This window comes from Phyllobates terribilis, unplaced genomic scaffold, assembly GCF_046119375.1.
Source record: "Phyllobates terribilis strain yellow unplaced genomic scaffold, ASM4611937v1 Scaffold_1__5_contigs__length_1240528914, whole genome shotgun sequence".
Lineage (NCBI taxonomy): Eukaryota > Metazoa > Chordata > Amphibia > Anura > Dendrobatidae > Phyllobates > Phyllobates terribilis.
Window position 1 is genome coordinate 305124360 of NW_027362761.1, and position 19041 is coordinate 305143400.

Consider the following 19041-nt stretch of genomic DNA (forward strand, 5'->3'; position numbering starts at 1 on the left):
GTTCTCTGGATTCAAGTGGGTTCCCTCAAGCAGTCGATGCTTTCCTACTCAAGTGGGATTTCAGGCTCGTCTACGCATTTCCTCCAATTGTTCTAATTCCAGCGGCTCTGAATATGATCACAGAGGATGAGGTAACAGTGTTCCTGGTAGCTCCTTTTTGTTACAAAAAGCCATGGTTCTCCAGGGCAAGAATTATGTCAGTCATAGTAACATAGTTTGTAAAGCCGAATAAAGACTTGCGTCCATCAAGTTCGACCTGTTAGTTCTGTAATTGCTAAAGTTGATCCAGAGGAGGGCAAAAACCCCAAATGATTTAGCCAATCTTCACCTGAGGAAAAATTCCCTCCTGACTCTGAAACCAGCAGTCAGAATAAATCCCTGTATCAACCTACTATTTTATTTTATTTTTAAGTATACAGTTATATGAAAAAGTTTGGGCACCAATATTAATCTTAAGCTTAATGTTTTATAAAAATTGGTCTTTTTGCAACAGCTATTTCAGTTTGATATATGTAATAACTGTTGGACACAGTAATGTTTCTGCCTTGAAATGAGGTTTATTGTACTAACAGATAATGTGCAATCTGCATTCAAACAAAATTTGACAGGTGCATAAGTATGGGCACCTCACCAGAAAAGTGACATTAATATTTATTAGATCCTCCTTTTGCAAAAATAACAGCTTCTAGTCGCTTCCTGTAGTTTTTAATGATTTCCTGGATCCTGGATGAAGGTATTTTTGACCATTCCTCTTTACAAAACAATTCCAGTTCAGTTAAGTTTGATGGACGCCGAGCATGGACAGCCCTCTTCATATGATCCCACAGATGTTCAATGATATTCAGGTCTGGGGACTGGGATGGCCATTCCAGAACATTGCAATTGTTCCTCTGCATAAATGGCTGAGTAGATTTGGAGCGGTGTTTTGGATCATTGTCTTGCTGAAAGATCCATCTCCTGCATAACTTCAACTTTGTCACTAATTCTTGAACATTATTGTCAAGAATCTTCTGATACTGAGTGGAATCCATGTGTCCCTCAACTTTAACAAGATTCCCGGTGCCGGCATTGGCCACACAGCCCCAAAACATGATGGAACCTCCACCAAATTTTACTGTGGGTAGCAAGTGTTTTTCTTGGAATGCTGTGTTTTTTTGCCGCCATGCATAATGCCTTTTTGTATGACCAAACAACTCAATCTTGGTTTCATCAGTCCACAGGACCTTCATCAAAAAAGAAATTGGCTTCTCCAAATGTGCTTTTGCATACCTCAGCGGACTCTGTTTGTGGTGTGCTTGCAGAAAAGGCTTCTTTCGCATCACTCTCCCATACAGCTTCTCCTTGTGCACAGTGCGTTGTATTGTTGACCAATGCACAGTGACACCATCTGCAGCAAGTTGATGCTGCAGCTCTCTGGAGGTGGTCTGAGGATTGTCCTTGACTGATCTCACCATTCTTCTTCTCTGCCTTTCTGATGTTTTTCTTGGCCTGCCACTTCTAGCCTTAACAAGAACTGTCCCTGTGTTCTTCCATTTCCTTACTATGTTCCTCACAGTGGAAACTGACAGGTTAAATCTCTGAGACAGCTTTTTGTATCCTTCCCCTGAGCAAATATGTTGAATAATCTTTGTTTTCAGATCATTTGACAGTTGTTTTGAGGAGCCCATGATGCCACTCTTCAGAGGAGATTCAAACAGGAGAACAACTTGCAAGTGGCCACTTTAAGTAGCTTTTCTCATGATTGCATACACCTGGCTATGAAGTTCAAAGCTCAATGAGGTTACAAAACCAAAAAAAGGGCTTTAGTAAGTCAGTAAAAAGTAGGTAGGAGTATTTAAAACAAGAAAATGATAAGGGTGCCCATACTTATGCACCTGTCAAATTTTGTTTGAATACATATTACACATTTTCTGTTAGTACAATAAACCTCATTTCAAGGCAGAAACATTACTGTGTTCAACAGTTATTACATATATCAAACTGAAATAGCTGTTGCAAAAACACCAATTTTTATAAAACATTAAGCTTAAGATTAATAGGGGTGCCCAAACTTTTTCATATAACTGTATGCTGAAATCTGCCTGGTATCTAGAAATGCATCCAGTCCCCGCTTGAACTGGTGTAGTGAATCTGACATTACCGTCTCCTCACTCAGTGAATTCCATATTCTCACTGCTCTTACCGTAAAGAACCCCTTCCTATGCTGGTGCTGAAACCTTTTCTCTTCCAGTCTTAGTGAATGCCCTCTTGTTACCGTAATATCCCTCCTTTTGAACAAATCCCGGGCAAGATCTCTATACTGTCCCCTAACATATTTGTACACATTTATTATGTCCCCCCTCAACCTTCTCTTTTCCAGGCTGAATAGTCCTAGTTTTGCCAACCTCTCTGGGTATTGCAGTCCCTCCATTCCCTTTATTAATTTTGTTGCCCTCCTTTGTACCTTTTCAAGCTCATTTATATCCTTTCTATATATTGGGGCCCATAACTGAGCACAGTATTACAAGTGTGGTCTGACCAGTTGTAGCGCTGGCGTCCCTGCCCTCTGCTAGGCAGGGACGCTGCTCCCCTCACCGCTCTGTTCCGTGCCCGGCGTCCTCTCCCCGCTCTGCTGTCAGCGCGCGCTCCTTCCCGGCGTCCTCCTCCCGCTCTGCTCTCAGCGCGCGCTCCTTCCCGGCCCCTGTGCTTAGGGCGCGCGCGCGCGCGCTCCCCTCCTCTTAAAGGGGCCGCGCGCGCCGTCCTAAGGAGTCCCCGGCCAATGGCCGGAGGACTTCATCATATATAAGGCACCTCCTCCAAAATGGAGGTGCCCGAGCAATGTTGTTTGCACCTGTGTCTCACCTGTGCTTCAGCCCTCAGGTCCCGTTGCCAGTTACCTGCCAGTTACCTGCCAGTTTCCTGCCAGTTTCCTGCTAGTTACCTGCCTGATTCCTGCCTGAATACTTGTTACCTGCCTGCCTGCCTGAGGTCCGACGGTCTGCCTTACAACTCCAGTCAGTCTGTCTAAGGACCAACTTGTCCGCTCACCTGGGAGCGCACATCAGCTACCTGCCTGCTTGCCTGAGGTCCGACGGTCTGCCTTACAACTCCGGTCAGTCTGTCTATGGACCAGCTTGCCCGCTCACCTGGGAGCGCTTCTCCGCTACCTGCCTGCTTGCCAGCCTGGAGGCTCCGTTGTCACGTGCTGTGACCACCAGCTATCTCAGAGACTCTTGCCCACTCACCTGGGAGCGCTTCTCCGTTACCTACCTGCCTGCCAGCCCGGAGGTTCCGCCGTCACGTGCCGTGACCACCTGCTATTCCAGAGACTCTCGCTTGCTCACCTGGGAGCACACGTCTACCATCTGCCTGCTAGCCTACCCGGAGGTTCTGTCATCACAGGTCGTACCTACCCCTTACCCAGAGACTGCCCTGATCACTTGCCGTAACTCCCTGTCCGTTCACCCGGAGACTGCCACCCGCTCCCTTACAAGGGCCGCCCCCTTGTATAGTAGCTCAGAGGTTCCGCCTCCCGGACCCGTTACAGTTTGCTCGGGCCATGGAACCCGGTGGCACCCAAGCTCCCTCGCTCTCGGACCTCTGTCTTGAACTGTCCCGTCAGAGGTCCCAACAGGAGGCCATCCTGGGTCACCTGCGGAATGTTAATACTCGCCTGAACACTCTGTCTGATCCACCAACAACCTCCGCCAGTGCCATATCTTGCAAACCGGCAGCTCCGCTGCCCACTAATACTATGGTATCCTACCCCGGACCCCGGCTCTCTGCACCTCCTCGCTTCGGAGGCGACCCCGTCCAGGCTCGGGGCTTCATAAATCAGTGCACCCTGCACTTTGAACTTTTGTCCCATCAGTTTAATTCCGACCGGGCCAAAATTGCCTTTATCATGTCCCATCTCACCGGGGAGGCCCTGGCCTGGCTAAATCCTCTATGGGAGAGAGGAGACCCCCTGGTGTCCAACTTGCCTGCTTTTCTCTCGGCTTTCCGGAAAGTCTTCGACGAACCCGGACGGAAGACCTCATCCGCATCCTCTCTGCTACGCCTCCGTCAGGAGGGTCTCACCGTGGGCCAATATGCCATACGGTTCCGCACCCTTGCCTCGGAGCTGGCCTGGGATAACGACGCTCTGGTATCCGTCTTCTGGGAGGGTCTGTCCGGTCGTATTAAAGATGAACTTGCTGGTCGGGACATTCCTACCTCTCTCGATGATCTAATAACCCTTGCCACCCGGATTGACCTACGGTTCCAGGAGCGTGCCAAAGAGGTCACCCGTGAGAGAAGGATTCCACGTTTAGCTCCTACTCTCCAGAAACCCGTCATTCCCTCCATCTCTCCCCAGGTACACTCTCCTGAGCCTATGCAGGTCGACCAGACCAAGATGGTCAAAACCCGTCAGGACTCACGCCGTGCCAAGGGGAGCTGCTTCTACTGTGGCAGTAAGGAGCACCGGATCCGTGCCTGCCCGGAGAGGTCGGGAAACGCCTGTGTCTAGGTTCGCTCAGAGAGGTCCACCTAGACAAGAATAAATCCTCTCCATCCCTGCTGTTGTCAGTTTCGATCATCTACGGGGAGAACCGTTATTTCGAACTAGCCCAACTTGACTCTGGAGCAGCCGGGAACCTTATTTCACAGTCCCTGGTTGAGAAATACCGCATCCCCACCAAACCTCTGGCTGTACCCTTGTCTGTCGCTGCCGTGGGTGGGGGCCTCTTACCTCGCCCCATTCAACTCATCACCGAATCCATTACCCTGCAGGTGGGAATGCTGCATTCTGAAAGTATCTCCTTTCATGTTCTGCCTGGACTCTCTCACGCCCTCTTGCTAGGTCTGCCCTGGCTCCAGAGACATGCACCCGTGCTAGACTGGCAAACCGGAGAGGTCCTTCGCTGGGGACAAGACTGTCATAAAACCTGCCTGGTTCCCGTCCATCCCGTCCGTCCCTCTCCTACCCCAGCTAATCTACCTGGACTTCCGATTCCTTATTGGTCTTATGCAGATGTCTTTAATAAAAAGGAGGCAGAGACATTACCACCACATAGACCATACGACTGTCCCATCGATCTGCTACCCGGTACTACTCCTCCCCGTGGGCGTATCTATCCTTTATCCGCTGCTGAGACCCGGTCAATGTCCGAATATATTGAGGAGAATCTGGCCAGAGGATTCATCCGGAAATCTACCTCCCCGGCGGGAGCAGGCTTCTTTTTCGTCAAAAAGAAGGACGGCTCTCTCCGTCCCTGTATAGACTATAGAGGCCTAAACCTGATCACGGTGAAGAATAAGTACCCCCTTCCGCTCATTCCAGAATTATTTGATCGCCTGAGGGGGGCTAGGATCTTCACCAAACTGGACCTTCGTGGGGCGTACAACCTGGTTCGTATTCGTCAGGGGGATGAATGGAAGACGGCATTCAACACCCGGGACGGCCACTATGAATACCTGGTAATGCCCTTTGGTCTCTGTAACGCTCCTGCCGTCTTTCAAGAGTTGGTCAATGACATCTTCCGGGACCTTCTCTACTCCTGCGTAGTAGTGTACCTGGACGACATCTTGGTCTTCTCTCCGGATCTCCAGACTCACCGGAGGGACGTTCGTCAGGTCCTGCTCAGGCTAAGGCAGAACCATCTCTACGCTAAATTTGAGAAGTGCCTCTTTGAGCAGACCTCGCTTCCGTTTCTGGGCTACATTATCTCTCAGACCGGCCTACAAATGGATCCTGAGAAACTGTCTGCCATCGAGAAATGGCCCCGACCGGAGGGGTTGAAGGCCATTCAGCGATTCCTGGGCTTCGCCAACTACTACCGCCTCTTCATACCACACTTCTCTTCCCGGACGGCTCCAATTTCTGCGCTCACCCGTAAAGGTACTAATCCCAAAGAGTGGCCACCCGAAGCAGAGGAGGCCTTTCTTTCCCTTAAACAGGCCTTCTCTTCCGCCTCGGTGCTGCATCGCCCAGATGGCAACAAACAGTTCTTCCTGGAGGTTGACGCCTCCTCCTCTGGAGCCGGAGCGGTACTTACTCAAAAATCATCTTCCGGGAGGATGGTAACTTGTGGCTTCTTCTCTAAACTCTTCTCCTCCTCTGAGCGCAACTATTCCATAGGAGACCGAGAGTTATTGGCCATCAAACTGGCATTGGAGGAGTGGCGTTACCTGCTCGAGGGGGCTCTTCACCCGGTAATAATTTACACTGACCACAAGAACTTGGCTTACCTCCAGCATGCCCAGAGACTTAACCCGCGCCAAGCCCGGTGGTCCTTGTTTTTTGCTCGTTTTGATTTTGTCCTTCATTTTCGCCCGGCTGACAAAAACGTCAAGGCGGACGCCTTGTCTCGGTCCTTTCTGGTGTCTGATCTCGAGGAGGATCCGAAACATATCATCGATCCCGCCAGAGTAATGCAGGTGGCTCCCGTGAGTCTAAATCGTCTTCCTCCTGGTAAGACGTTCGTACCTGTACCTGATCGGGAGAAGATCCTACACTGGGGTCATTCGTCTAAACTAGCTGGCCACGCCGGTCAGAAAAAGACCCTCCAGCTTATTACCCGGCACTACTGGTGGCCTAACCTGCACAAGGATGTAATAGACTTTGTTTCTGCCTGTGTGTCCTGCGCCCGCAACAAAGTTCCGAGACACCTGCCGGCCGGCCGCCTCCTACCTCTGCCAGTACCTGCTGCCCCCTGGCAGCATATAGCGATGGACTTCATTACTGATCTACCCGTCTCTGCCGGTTGTACGGTCATTTGGGTGGTCGCTGACCGCTTCTCCAAGATGGCTCACTTCATTCCACTGCCAGGTCTTCCGTCTGCACCCGAGCTGGCTAAAGACTTTATCCGCCACATCTTCCGTCTTCATGGCCTGCCCCGTCACATCGTGTCGGATCGTGGGGTACAGTTCACTTCCCGTTTCTGGAGAGCCACTTGTAAATTGCTGGACGTCACCCTGGACTTCTCCTCCGCTTACCACCCACAGTCTAATGGTCAAGTGGAGCGGATCAATCAGAACCTGACCAGTTACCTTCGGCACTTCGTTAATGCCCACCATTCTGACTGGGTGGATCTCCTGCCATGGGCCGAATTCTCGTACAACAATCACGAGAGCGAGTCTTCCTCCAAATCCCCGTTTTTTGTAGTCTACGGTCAGCATCCTCGGATCCCGTTTCCCGTCTCCACCTCGGCGGACAATCCGGCTGCGGAATCTCTTGTTAACAAATTTTCCTCCATATGGGAGAGTACCCGGTCCGCACTCCTTCTGTCTTCCGAGCGTATGAAAAGACACGCTGACAAAAAACGTCTGGACCCTCCTCAATTCCGCCCTGGGGATAAAGTCTGGCTCTCGTCCAAATATGTCCGGCTCAAGATCCCTTCCTATAAGTTAGGGCCTCGGTTCATCGGCCCACTGGAGGTCATCAGTCAGATCAACCCGGTGGCCTATAAATTGAAACTCCCGGCCAACTTACGGATCCCTAACTCCTTCCATGTGTCTCTCCTCAAACCTGTGGTGCTTAACTCTTTTTCCAAGTCTACAGGTACGCCTCCTACTCCGGTTTCTGCTGAGGACGAGTTTGAGGTAGAGAACATTCTTGCCACCAAAAGGGTAAGAGGAAAGACCTTTTTTCTAGTAGATTGGAAGGGGTTTGGTCCTGAGGAGAGAACGTGGGAGCCCCGGGAGAACATCCATGCCCCTCTCATCCTAGCTAAATTTCTGTCTGGCCTAAAAAAGGGGGGGCCTAAAGGGGGGGGTACTGTAGCGCTGGCGTCCCTGCCCTCTGCTAGGCAGGGACGCTGCTCCCCTCACCGCTCTGTTCCGTGCCCGGCGTCCTCTCCCCGCTCTGCTGTCAGCGCGCGCTCCTTCCCGGCGTCCTCCTCCCGCTCTGCTCTCAGCCCGCGCTCCTTCCCGGCCCCTGTGCTTAGGGCGCGCGCGCGCGCTCCCCTCCTCTTAAAGGGGCCGCGCGCGCCGTCCTAAGGAGTCCCCGGCCAATGGCCGGAGGACTTCATCATATATAAGGCACCTCCTCCAAAATGGAGGTGCCCGAGCAATGTTGTTTGCACCTGTGTCTCACCTGTGCTTCAGCCCTCAGGTCCCGTTGCCAGTTACCTGCCAGTTACCTGCCAGTTTCCTGCCAGTTTCCTGCTAGTTACCTGCCTGATTCCTGCCTGAATACTTGTTACCTGCCTGCCTGCCTGAGGTCCGACGGTCTGCCTTACAACTCCAGTCAGTCTGTCTAAGGACCAACTTGTCCGCTCACCTGGGAGCGCACATCAGCTACCTGCCTGCTTGCCTGAGGTCCGACGGTCTGCCTTACAACTCCGGTCAGTCTGTCTATGGACCAGCTTGCCCGCTCACCTGGGAGCGCTTCTCCACTACCTGCCTGCTTGCCAGCCTGGAGGCTCCGTTGTCACGTGCTGTGACCACCAGCTATCTCAGAGACTCTTGCCCGCTCACCTGGGAGCGCTTCTCCGTTACCTACCTGCCTGCCAGCCCGGAGGTTCCGCCGTCACGTGCCGTGACCACCTGCTATTCCAGAGACTCTCGCTTGCTCACCTGGGAGCACACGTCTACCATCTGCCTGCTAGCCTACCCGGAGGTTCTGCCATCACAGGTCGTACCTACCCCTTACCCAGAGACTGCCCTGATCACTTGCCGTAACTCCCTGTCCGTTCACCCGGAGACTGCCACCCGCTCCCTTACAAGGGCCGCCCCCTTGTATAGTAGCTCAGAGGTTCCGCCTCCCGGACCCGTTACACCAGTGCTTTGTACAGTGGAAGAACAATGTTCTCATCCTTTGCAGCTATACCTCTTCTGATACATCCCATTACCCTGTTTGCCCTTACAGCAGCGGCCTGACTTTGGGCACTCCAATTTAGTTTGCTATCAATCAAGATGCCCAAGTCCTTCTCCATCTCTGAATTCCCCAATGATTTCCCATTCAGTGAGTACTGGTGACTTCCATTTTTCCTTCCCATATGTATGACCTTACATTTCTCCTCGTTAAACCTCATTTGCCATTTAATGCTCCACCTACCCAGCTTATCCAAATCCCTCTGTAGGTCTGCACTGTCCTCTTTTGTATTAATTGTTTTACATAACTTTGTGTCATCTGCAAATATTGATATTTTACTATTTATCCCGTTGACTATGTCGTTAATAAAGATATTAAATAACATTGGGCCTAGTACAGACCCCTGTGGTACCCCACTAGTGACGCTTACCCAATCTGAGAATATTCCATTTATAACCACCCTCTGCCTTCTATCCTTTAGCCAGTTAGCTACCCACTTGCAGACATTTTCCCCCAGCCCCATCATTCTCATTTTGTATACCAACCTATTATGTGGCACGCTATCGAACGCTTTTGAGAAGTCGAGATACACGACATCCACTGGTTCCCCCTGATCTACTCGAGAGCTAACCTCCTCGTAGAAGTCAATCAGGTTTGTTTGGCAGGAGCGATTCCTCATGAATCCATGTTGGTTCGGGATTAAAAGATTATTAGCATCAAGATGCTCCGTAATTGCCTCTTTAATGAAGCTTTCAAAAATTTTGCCCACAACGGACGTCAGACTCACCGGCGTCACTTTTCGCTCCCTTTTTGAATATTGGCACTACATTCGCCTGTCGCCAATCAAGTGGTACAGACCCAGTCTCAACAGAGTCCTTAAATATAAGATATAACGGTCTGTCTATCACATTACTTAGTTCCCTTAGTACCCGTGGGTGTATGCCATCAGGTCCTGGTGATTTGTTTATTTTAATGTTACTGAGGCGTTTCTGTACCTCAACTTGGGTTAGATTAGTCATACTTAGTGGAGGATTAAGCTTGTCACTTCTCATTTCTCCTGTTAGTTCTATTTCCTTTGTGAAAGTTGTCGAAAAAAAATTATTTAATAGATTAGCTTTATCCTCATCTTTCTCTATGATTTTGCCTTCCTCACTTTTTATCGGTCCAATATTATCCGATTTAATCCTTTTACTATTTATATATGTAAAGAACAGTTTGGGATTTGATCTACTTTCCCTAGCAATACGTTTCTTTGTTTCCTGCTTCGCTATTTTTATTTGTTTTTTTACAGGTTCTCGTTTTTTCCTTGTAACACATTAGTGCCTCCTTACTGTTTTCCTGTTTTAATCTCTTGAATGCCTCATTTTTGCTATTTAACGCCCCTTTTACGTTCTTGTTTAACCAAATTGGTTTCCTCTTATTTCTGGCCCTTTTATTCCCATACGGTATATACCTCTCGCACTGAGTATTCAGAATTCTTTTGAAGGTTTCCCATTTACTATTCGTATTCCATTGATTAAGTACTTTGTCCCAGTCAATAAGTTGAAGGTTTTCTATCAGCTGATCAAACTTCGCCCTCCTAAAGTTTAATGTTTTTGTTATTCCCTTATTGATAACCCTACAGAAGGGCATTTTGAAGTCGATAATATTATGATCGCTATTACCTAGGTGCCCCCCTATCTGTACCTCAGTTATTCTATCAGGCCTATTAGTCAATATTAAGTCCAACACGGCCTTCCCTCTCGTTGGTTCTTGCACTAGTTGGGAGAGATAATTATCCTTAATATTTGTCAAGAACCTTTTTCCTTTCTGAGATCTACAGGTTTCTGTTTCCCAGTCAATATCCGGGTAGTTGAAATCCCCCATTACAATCACTTCATTATGTTTTGCTACTTTGTCTATTTTTCCTAATAGCAGTTTCTCATTCTCCTCTGTTATATTGGGTGGCTTATAGCAGACCCCCAGTAATATTTTATTATTATTTTTTGCCCCCTCTATCTCTACCCACATGGACTCGACCCCCTCTTCTCCCTCTCCTATATCTTCCCTTAGTCTGGGTTTTAGACATGACTTTACATATAAGCAGACTCCTCCGCCTTTCCCCTGTTTCCGGTCCCTTCTAAATAAACTATAATCTAATAAATTTACCGCCCAGTCGTAGCTATCGTCTAGCCAAGTCTCTGTTATACCTACGATGTCATACCTCTCCTCCGATATAAGCGCCCGCAGCTCATCCGCCTTATTGGTCAGGCTTCTTGCGTTGGTCAGCATGCAAGATAAAACTTTGGGGTTATTTAGCATCCTATTCTTCTCTAACGATCTAACTGTACTATCCCCACCCCCCTCTCCACCCTCATTATATTCGCTTCTCCCCTTCCCCCTTGCTTGCCTCACCTCCCACATATTTCCTTGGTTTCCCCCCCCCCGTCTCTAGTTTAAAAACTCCTCCAACCTATTAGCCATCTTCTTCCCCAGCACCGCTGCACCCTCCCCATTGAGGTGCAGCCCGTCCCTACGGTAGAGCCTGTAGCCGACCGCGAAGTCGGCCCAGTTCTCCATGAACCCAAACTCTTCTGCCTTGCACCAACTCTTTAGCCACTTATTCACCTCCCTAACTTCCTGTTGTTTTACCAGAAGTTCTGGATCTGCTATCCCAAGGGCCAATCCTTCATCTTCAATTATCCAGTCTACATTTGACTGCATAAAATTTGAAAAGGGAATTACTAATAAAAATAGGTTTTTCAGTTAATTTGATTCCTACGCTACAGAAAAGTAGGAAACGGTAACCACAAAAATTAATAGAACGTGGCAAAAATTCCTAAGTAGCTCACTGTTAAAAAAGGATGAAAGCTTACCAGTAAAATCCTTAAAGATGGGTTGGAAAGCTTACTGTTTATGACCCCACTTAAAGTGCAGGTATCTATGATTGTAATCTCTCAAGTAATTGTTGGATTTCCAGATTCCTTAAAGCAAGTGTCATGATTTTGTTGTCAGATTATCCAGGGCCAGGGGCTCCTTCCCTGTCCCTAATGCTAGGGTGGCGCCTTTGCTATCCCTGCTCCCCAGATTACTTCTGATGGCGAGATGCTGGGGCCACCTATCTTGCTGAACTCTTAAGTCAGCCCTATATCTGTCCCCCTCCCCCACCCAAGGAAGTGGGGAGGAATAGTGTATGTATATACACAAACCAGACCACGGAAGGATGCACAGGGATAAATGGAAATACCAATCATACAAATATGCACTCAAAGACAACAGAGAGAAACAAATACATAAGGACGCAACCTGTTCCTCACATTCTACTTTCTATAAGCACTATAGGTTAGATTTAGGATCTACTACTGATCTGTCTTTTGGGAGAAGAGTTTTACAGGTGGTGGTCTCTCCCTAAGGGCTGAGGTTTCTCTTCTACTTTCTCTGGGGTGTTGTTATGGGTGAAAGGAAAATACGTTAATGGGTCATATACCGGTCCTTATTTGAGGGTTTGTTCATGCAGTGTTGCAAAACAAATTTTATGTTCCTTTTTATGGTGATATATATACAGTGGGGAAAATAAGTATTTGATACACTGCCGATTTTGCAAGTTTTCCCACCACAAAGAATGGAGAGGTCTGTAATTTTTATCGTAGGTACACTTCAACTATGAGAGGCAGAATCTTAAAAAAAATCCAGAAAATCGCATTGTATGATTTCTACATAATTAATTAGCAGTTTATTGCATGGTATAAGTATTTCATACAATAGAAAAACAGAACTTAATATTTGGTACAGAAACCTTTTGTTTGCAATTACAGAGTTCAGATGTTTCCTTTAGTTCTCACTGCAGCAGGGATTTTGGCCAACTCCTCCATACAGATCTTCTCCAGACCTTTCAGGTTTCGGGGCTGTCGCTGGGCAACTGTCACGCACAGTGTGGGAAAGACTAAGTGCAACGCGAAGGGATGAGGGGAAGGAAGCCCAGACACTAAGGAAAGGGGGAGTGGAGACCCCTAGGCAGATCTAATGACACCCTGCCAACCCTACTATCCCTATATTGGTTCCACACCAATCGCCGAGCGGGAAACCTAAGCCCTGTATATCCCTAGAGCTAGAGAGCTAGGCCCTAGATAGGGAGGGGGGGTGAGCATTTTTCAGTCCCCACTATAAACTAAAGACAGGGGAGACAAAAAAGGGGGAAATCTTAGCTAGAGCAGACACCAGAGGGATAACACCAAACATCCTCCAAGGGCACCAGAGAGGAAGCTAGCCGACTGCTGTAGCTCCAAGCCTTCACAAAGGGAAATGTGAATATCACTGGCGACTCCCTGTAGCAGACTGAGAGTTTATAAACACCCAGACCAGGTGTGTCAATCAGACCAGGAGGGAGGTTGCTGCTGGGTCCAAAAGTGAGAAGGATTTAGGAAGATGTCTGCAATGCCAAACGCAGTGACCTTCTGCAGCCAGATGCGGAGTGACTGTCACATCTGACACACCCGTGACAGTACCCCCCTTCTACAAGTGGCCTCCAGACACTCAGGACCAGGTTTCTCAGGATAAGCGGTGTGGAATGAATGAACCAGCCTAGGGGCATTCACCTCTGATGCTGAAATCCTCATCCTTTCCTCTGGACCATAACCCTTCCAGTGCACCAAGTATTGTAGGGAATGACGTTGGAGACAAGAATCTACAATCCTCGAAACCTGAAACTCCAGATTACCATCAACCATTATTGGGGGCGGCGGTAGGGGTGAGGACTCAAGAGGTTTGACATATTTCATGAGCAGATACCTGTGAAAGACATTGTGGATGTTAAGGGCCTGAGGTAGCTCGAGACAAAACACTGCTGGGTTTATGAATGCGGTTATTTTATAGAGACTAATAAATCTAGGTCCCAGCTTCCAAGAAGGAACCTTCAACTTGATATTCCTGGTAGACAACCACACAAAGTCATTCACATTCAAGTCCGGACCTGGCAAGCGTCTCCTGTCAGACATACGTTTATACCTGTCTGTCATGATCTTCAAATTACTCAGAACACCTCACCACACCGAGGAAAGCGACGAAGCAAAATGTTCCTCCACAGGAACTACCGAAGCCCCTCCCCCACTAAAAGTATCAAACTGTGGATGGTAACCGTATGTACCAAAGAACGGTGACCTGCCGATAGATTCTCAGCAATGATTATTAATAGCAAATTCTGCGAGCAGTAAGTAGGCTGCCCAATTCTCCTGATTTTCATAGACAAACACCTGAGGTAAGTCTCCAAATTCTGATGACCAGCAAGCACCGAGTTGTGATGTTCCTTAATTACTTTGCGACGCAGATTAGATGGTATAAATAACCTTCCTGAAAGGCAGGAGGTAGGGGCGTCCCCTTGGGCCTCCAACACCTCACCCTCCAGTTCAGGGTACAATGCAAAAATGACTACCCCATTCTGTAAAATCAGGGCAGGATTCTCATGGTTACAAACACCAGGGAAGCTCTGGGACAAAGCATCAGCCGTGACATTTTTGACCCCTGGATGGAAAGTGACAACAAAACTGAACCTAGTAAAAACAGGGACCATCCAGCTTGCCTAGGTTGAGACGTTTAGCCGATTGAAGATATGACAGGTTCTTATGATCAGTGATAACAGTAATAGGCTGGACAGCCCCCTCCAACCAATGTTGCCATTCTTCAAATGCCAATTTGATCGCCAAAAGCTCCCTATTACCCACATCATAATTTCTCTCAGCCGAAGATAATTTCTTAGAAAAGAAGGCGCATGGACGCCATTTACCAGGGGACGGACCCTGAGACAACACAGCCCCAACCACTACCTGTGACGCATCAATTTCCACAATAAAGGATTGGGAAACATTGGGTTGGCTGAGTATAGGTGCCGTGGCAAAACAGCTCTTAAGGGAGGAAAAAGTGTGCAGGGCAGCATCCGACCATTTGGAAAAATCAGACCCCTTCCTTGTCATGTCAGTGAGGGGTTTCACTGAATAATTTTGGATGAATTTCCGGTAAAAATGAGTAAAGCCCAAAAAACATTGTAGAGCCTTCAGGTTTTCGGGAAGGTCCCAATCAAAGACAGCACGGATCTTCTCCGGATCCATCCGAAAACCCGAAGATGACAACAGGTACCCCAAAAACTGCACCTCCTGGACGGCAAAAACACACTTTTCCAGTACGTCCCCATGACAGCACCATAGGAGGAGTAATCCCATATCCTGTGTAGGGACAGGAAGCACAAGAGGTTAAAAGCCTTCCCATCCCCAACCTCCTCAGTGTTTTTCCTGTCACTACACAGGACAGGGAGTATAGGAGGAGCGCTGGTGCAGGAGCACTGGTGTGAAGATATACAGTACAGACCAAAAGTTTGGACACACCTTCTCATTTAAAGATGTTTCTGTATTTTCATGACTATGAGAATTGTACATTCACACTGAAGGCATCAAAACTATGAATTAACACATGTGGAATTATATACTTAACAAAAAAGTGTGAAACAACTGAAAATATGTCTTATATTCTAGGTTCTTCAAAGTAGCCACCTTTTGCTTTGATGACTGCTTTGCACACTCTTGGCATTCTCTTGATGAGCTTCAAGAGGTAGTCACCGGAAATGGTCTTCCAACAATCTTGAAGGAGTTCCCAGAGATGCTTAGCACTTGTTGGCCCTTTTGCCTTCACTCTGCGGTCCAGCTCACCCCAAACCATCTCGATTGGGTTCAGGTCTGGTGACTGTGGAGGCCAGGTCATCTGGTGTAGCACCCCATCACTCTCGTTCTTGGTCCAATAGCCCTTACACAGCCTGGAGGTGTGTTTGGGGTCATTGTCCTGTTGAAAAATAAATGATGGTCCAACTAACTGCAAACCGGATGGAATAGCATGCCGCTGCAAGATGCTGTGGTAACCATGCTGGTTCAGTATGCCTTCAATTTTGAATAAATCCCCAACAGTGTCACCAGCAAAGCACCCCCACACCATCACACCTCCTCCTCCATGCTTCACGGTGGGAACCAGGCATGTAGAGTCCATCCGTTCACCTTTTCTGCGTCGCACAAAGACACGGTGGTTGGAACCAAAGATCTCAAATTTGGACTCATCAGACCAAAGCACAGATTTCCACTGGTCTAATGTCCATTCCTTGTGTTCTTTAGCCCAAACAAGTCTCTTCTGCTTGTTGCCTGTCCTTAGCAGTGGTTTCCTAGCAGCTATTTTACCATGAAGGCCTGCTGCACAAAGTCTCCTCTTAACAGTTGTTGTAGAGATGTGTCTGCTGCTAGAACTCTGTGTGGCATTGACCTGGTCTCTAATCTGAGCTGCTGTTAACCTGCGATTTCTGAGGCTGGTGACTCGGATAAACTTATCCTCAGAAGCAGAGGTGACACTTGGTCTTCCTTTCCTGGGGCGGTCCTCATGTGAGCCAGTTTCTTTGTAGCGCTTGATGGTTGTTGCAACTGCACTTGGGGACACTTTCAAAGTTTTCCCAATTTTTCGCAGTGACTGACCTTCATTTCTTAAAGTAATGATGGCCACTCGTTTTTCTGTACTTAGCTTCTTTTTTCTTGCCATAATACAAATTCTAACAGTCTATTCAGTAGGACTATCAGCTGTGTATCCACCAGACTTCTGCACAACACAACTGATGGTCCCAACCCCATTTATAAGGCAAGAAATCCCACTTATTAAACCTGACAGGGCACACCTGTGAAGTGAAAACCATTTCCGGTGACTACCTCTTGAAGCTCATCAAGAGAATGCCAAGAGTGTGCAAAGCAGTCATCAAAGAAAAAGGTGGCTACTTTGAAGAACCTAGAATATAAGACATATTTTCAGTTGTTTCACACTTTTTTGTTAAGTATATAATTCCACATGTGTTAATTCATAGTTTTGATGCCTTCAGTCTGAATGTACAATTTTCATAGTCATGAAAATACAGAAAAATCTTTAAATGAAAAGGTGTGTCCAAACTTTTGGTCTGTACTGTATATACCTCAGGGGACCCCGGGGGATCGGGGGGGCCACGGCTCTCTCCTTCCCGTTATCAAGCGTGTTCTGGGCCGACACTCCTTGTCAGGAGTCCCTCAGCCCTTCCGTGTGCCGGAGTCTCCGGGTGCCGCTTCCCCATCGCCGGGGCTCTCGGCGTCCTGCTCTGGGCGGGTCCGGCTTCTCCTGGCTTCAGGACCGCCCGGCGTCGAAACCGGAAGTCCGGAGATGACGACTTCTGGTGGCGGTCGCACGGGAAATTCAAACCGCGGTTAGACCAGACGCCAGGGAGCAGGAGAAAATGACTGGACGACCAAGTAAGGTATAAGAAGGGGGGCTGGGGAGCATCAAAGACAGGCTTACAGCTTGGCCACCCCTGACAGCAAAATGGCAGATATGTCTCACCCTGATACCCTCCCTGGATCGCCGCACAGTCATGTAAGTGTACCATTACCCCTTTTTATATGGCTAATGGAGCTTACGCTTACCAGGCCCTCCATATTTTTTATAGGATGTCTCTGGGCAATTACCACCTCCTTCTGAGAAAAAGAAGGATACGGGGAAAAAGGCCACAGTAAAATCCAAGAGGTGCCTGGATTGTAATATCAGACTTCCCGACTCATATACAAAACGTCTATGTGTTGAATGTAGAGCCTCCATGCTGAAGGAGGAGCACGAAGCTTTATTAAATGAGATGCGTAGTATAATTAAAGAAGAAGTTCAGGATTCTATTACGTCTCTCCAGCCCCCAGGTTCAGGAGTCCAGGATGTCCCGGGACCCAAAAGACCCAGAGAAGATATAGCACCATCTTCTGAGTGTGAAATCGACCCATCTGGCGACTCTGACAGTGAGACCATTAGTCCACCTCAGGGCGGGGAACAGAAAAAAATATATGTTCCACTCAGATGGTATGGATATTCTTCTACGAGCCGTCCGAAACACGATGCAAGTAGAGGAAACGGAGAAGAGCTGTAACATTCAGGATGAGATGTTTGGTGGTCTTAGAACCCAGAGATCCATGTTTTTTCCTGTTAATGCTCATGTGAAGGAGATGATACTGGAGGAATGGGAGGATGCGGAGAAGAGACTCTCTATACCACGAGACTTCAGCACCCGACTATCTTTTGACCCAGAGGACACCAACGTGTGGGACACTGTTCCTAAAATTGACGTCCCAGTGGCAAAGGTGGTCAAGAAAACCTCTATCCCCTTTGAGGACTCGTCAGGACTTAAAGATCCTATGGATAGGAAGGCGGATTGACTTTTGAAAAAAGCCTGGGAAGCTTCAGTGGCAATTATTAAATCTAATATCGCTGCTACATCTATTGCCAGATCCATGAGAGTCTGGCTAGAAGAGCTAGAGAGTCACCTACGGGATGGCACCACAAGGGAATCTCTCCTTCAATCATGGCCCCTTTTAAAAATGGCAACAAATTTTATGGCCGACGCTTCGGCGGAATCGGTCAGATTTGCGGCCAGAAATAATGCCCTTTCCAACTCAGCCCGTAGAGCTGTTTGGTTAAAAACATGGTCTGGAGATACAGCTTCTAAGAACAAACTGTGCTCCATTCCATTTTCAGGGCTCAGAGTATTGGGACCTGTACTAGATGACTGTTAGAACCCTCCTGTTAGTTTTTTCTATCTTGTGTTTTGCTGTCACGTGACCATCTGCCTATAGACTGTGTTCCAAATTATTATGCAAATAATATTTTTTTCAGATTTTCCCAAATTACCTATATGAATTGCAGTCATTGTAATTTTCCAGTCAAATAACTATTAGAGTACAATTGAAAGGTTTTTGTACAAACTGCCTATAATAACAGTATATTTTTAAAAAAATAAAAAACTCAAACTGCACTCAAAATGCATGTTCCAAATTATTATGCACAGCAGAGTTTTCAACCTTTTCATTTTAATAAAGAACATAAAAATGGTCATTTTTGAAATTATAAGCATTAGCAGGTTATTACAAACTGAAATCAAACAGTTTTCAACTCAAAACTTTATTCTAGGTGATGTTACATTTGCACATAGGACCCCTTGTTTGAAAGGAGCTTCTGAACTCTCTCGTCCATTGAATTTGTCAGGTTTTGGATGGTTTCTGCTTTAATTGTTTTGCATGAGGAGAGAATACCCTCCCAGAGCTGTTGCTTAGATGTGAACTGCCTCCCGCCATCATAGACACTCCTTTTGATGATGCTCCAGAGGTTCTCAATGGGGTTGAGGTCAGGGGAGCATGGGTGCCACACCATAAGTTTGTCCCCTTTTATGCCCATAGCAACCAGAGATGCAGATGTGTTATGTGCAG

The 19041-nt window shown here is 47.6% G+C and overlaps 1 long non-coding RNA gene across 1 annotated transcript in view; it reads left to right on the plus strand.

Moving 5' to 3' along the window:
• Positions 1 to 19041, plus strand: part of LOC141166963 (uncharacterized) — a 68333-nt gene continuing 49292 nt past the window's right edge. The window contains exon 1 of the long non-coding RNA XR_012251372.1: positions 1 to 131. This is a non-coding gene — a long non-coding RNA (uncharacterized lncRNA). The remainder of the gene's footprint in view (positions 132 to 19041) is intronic.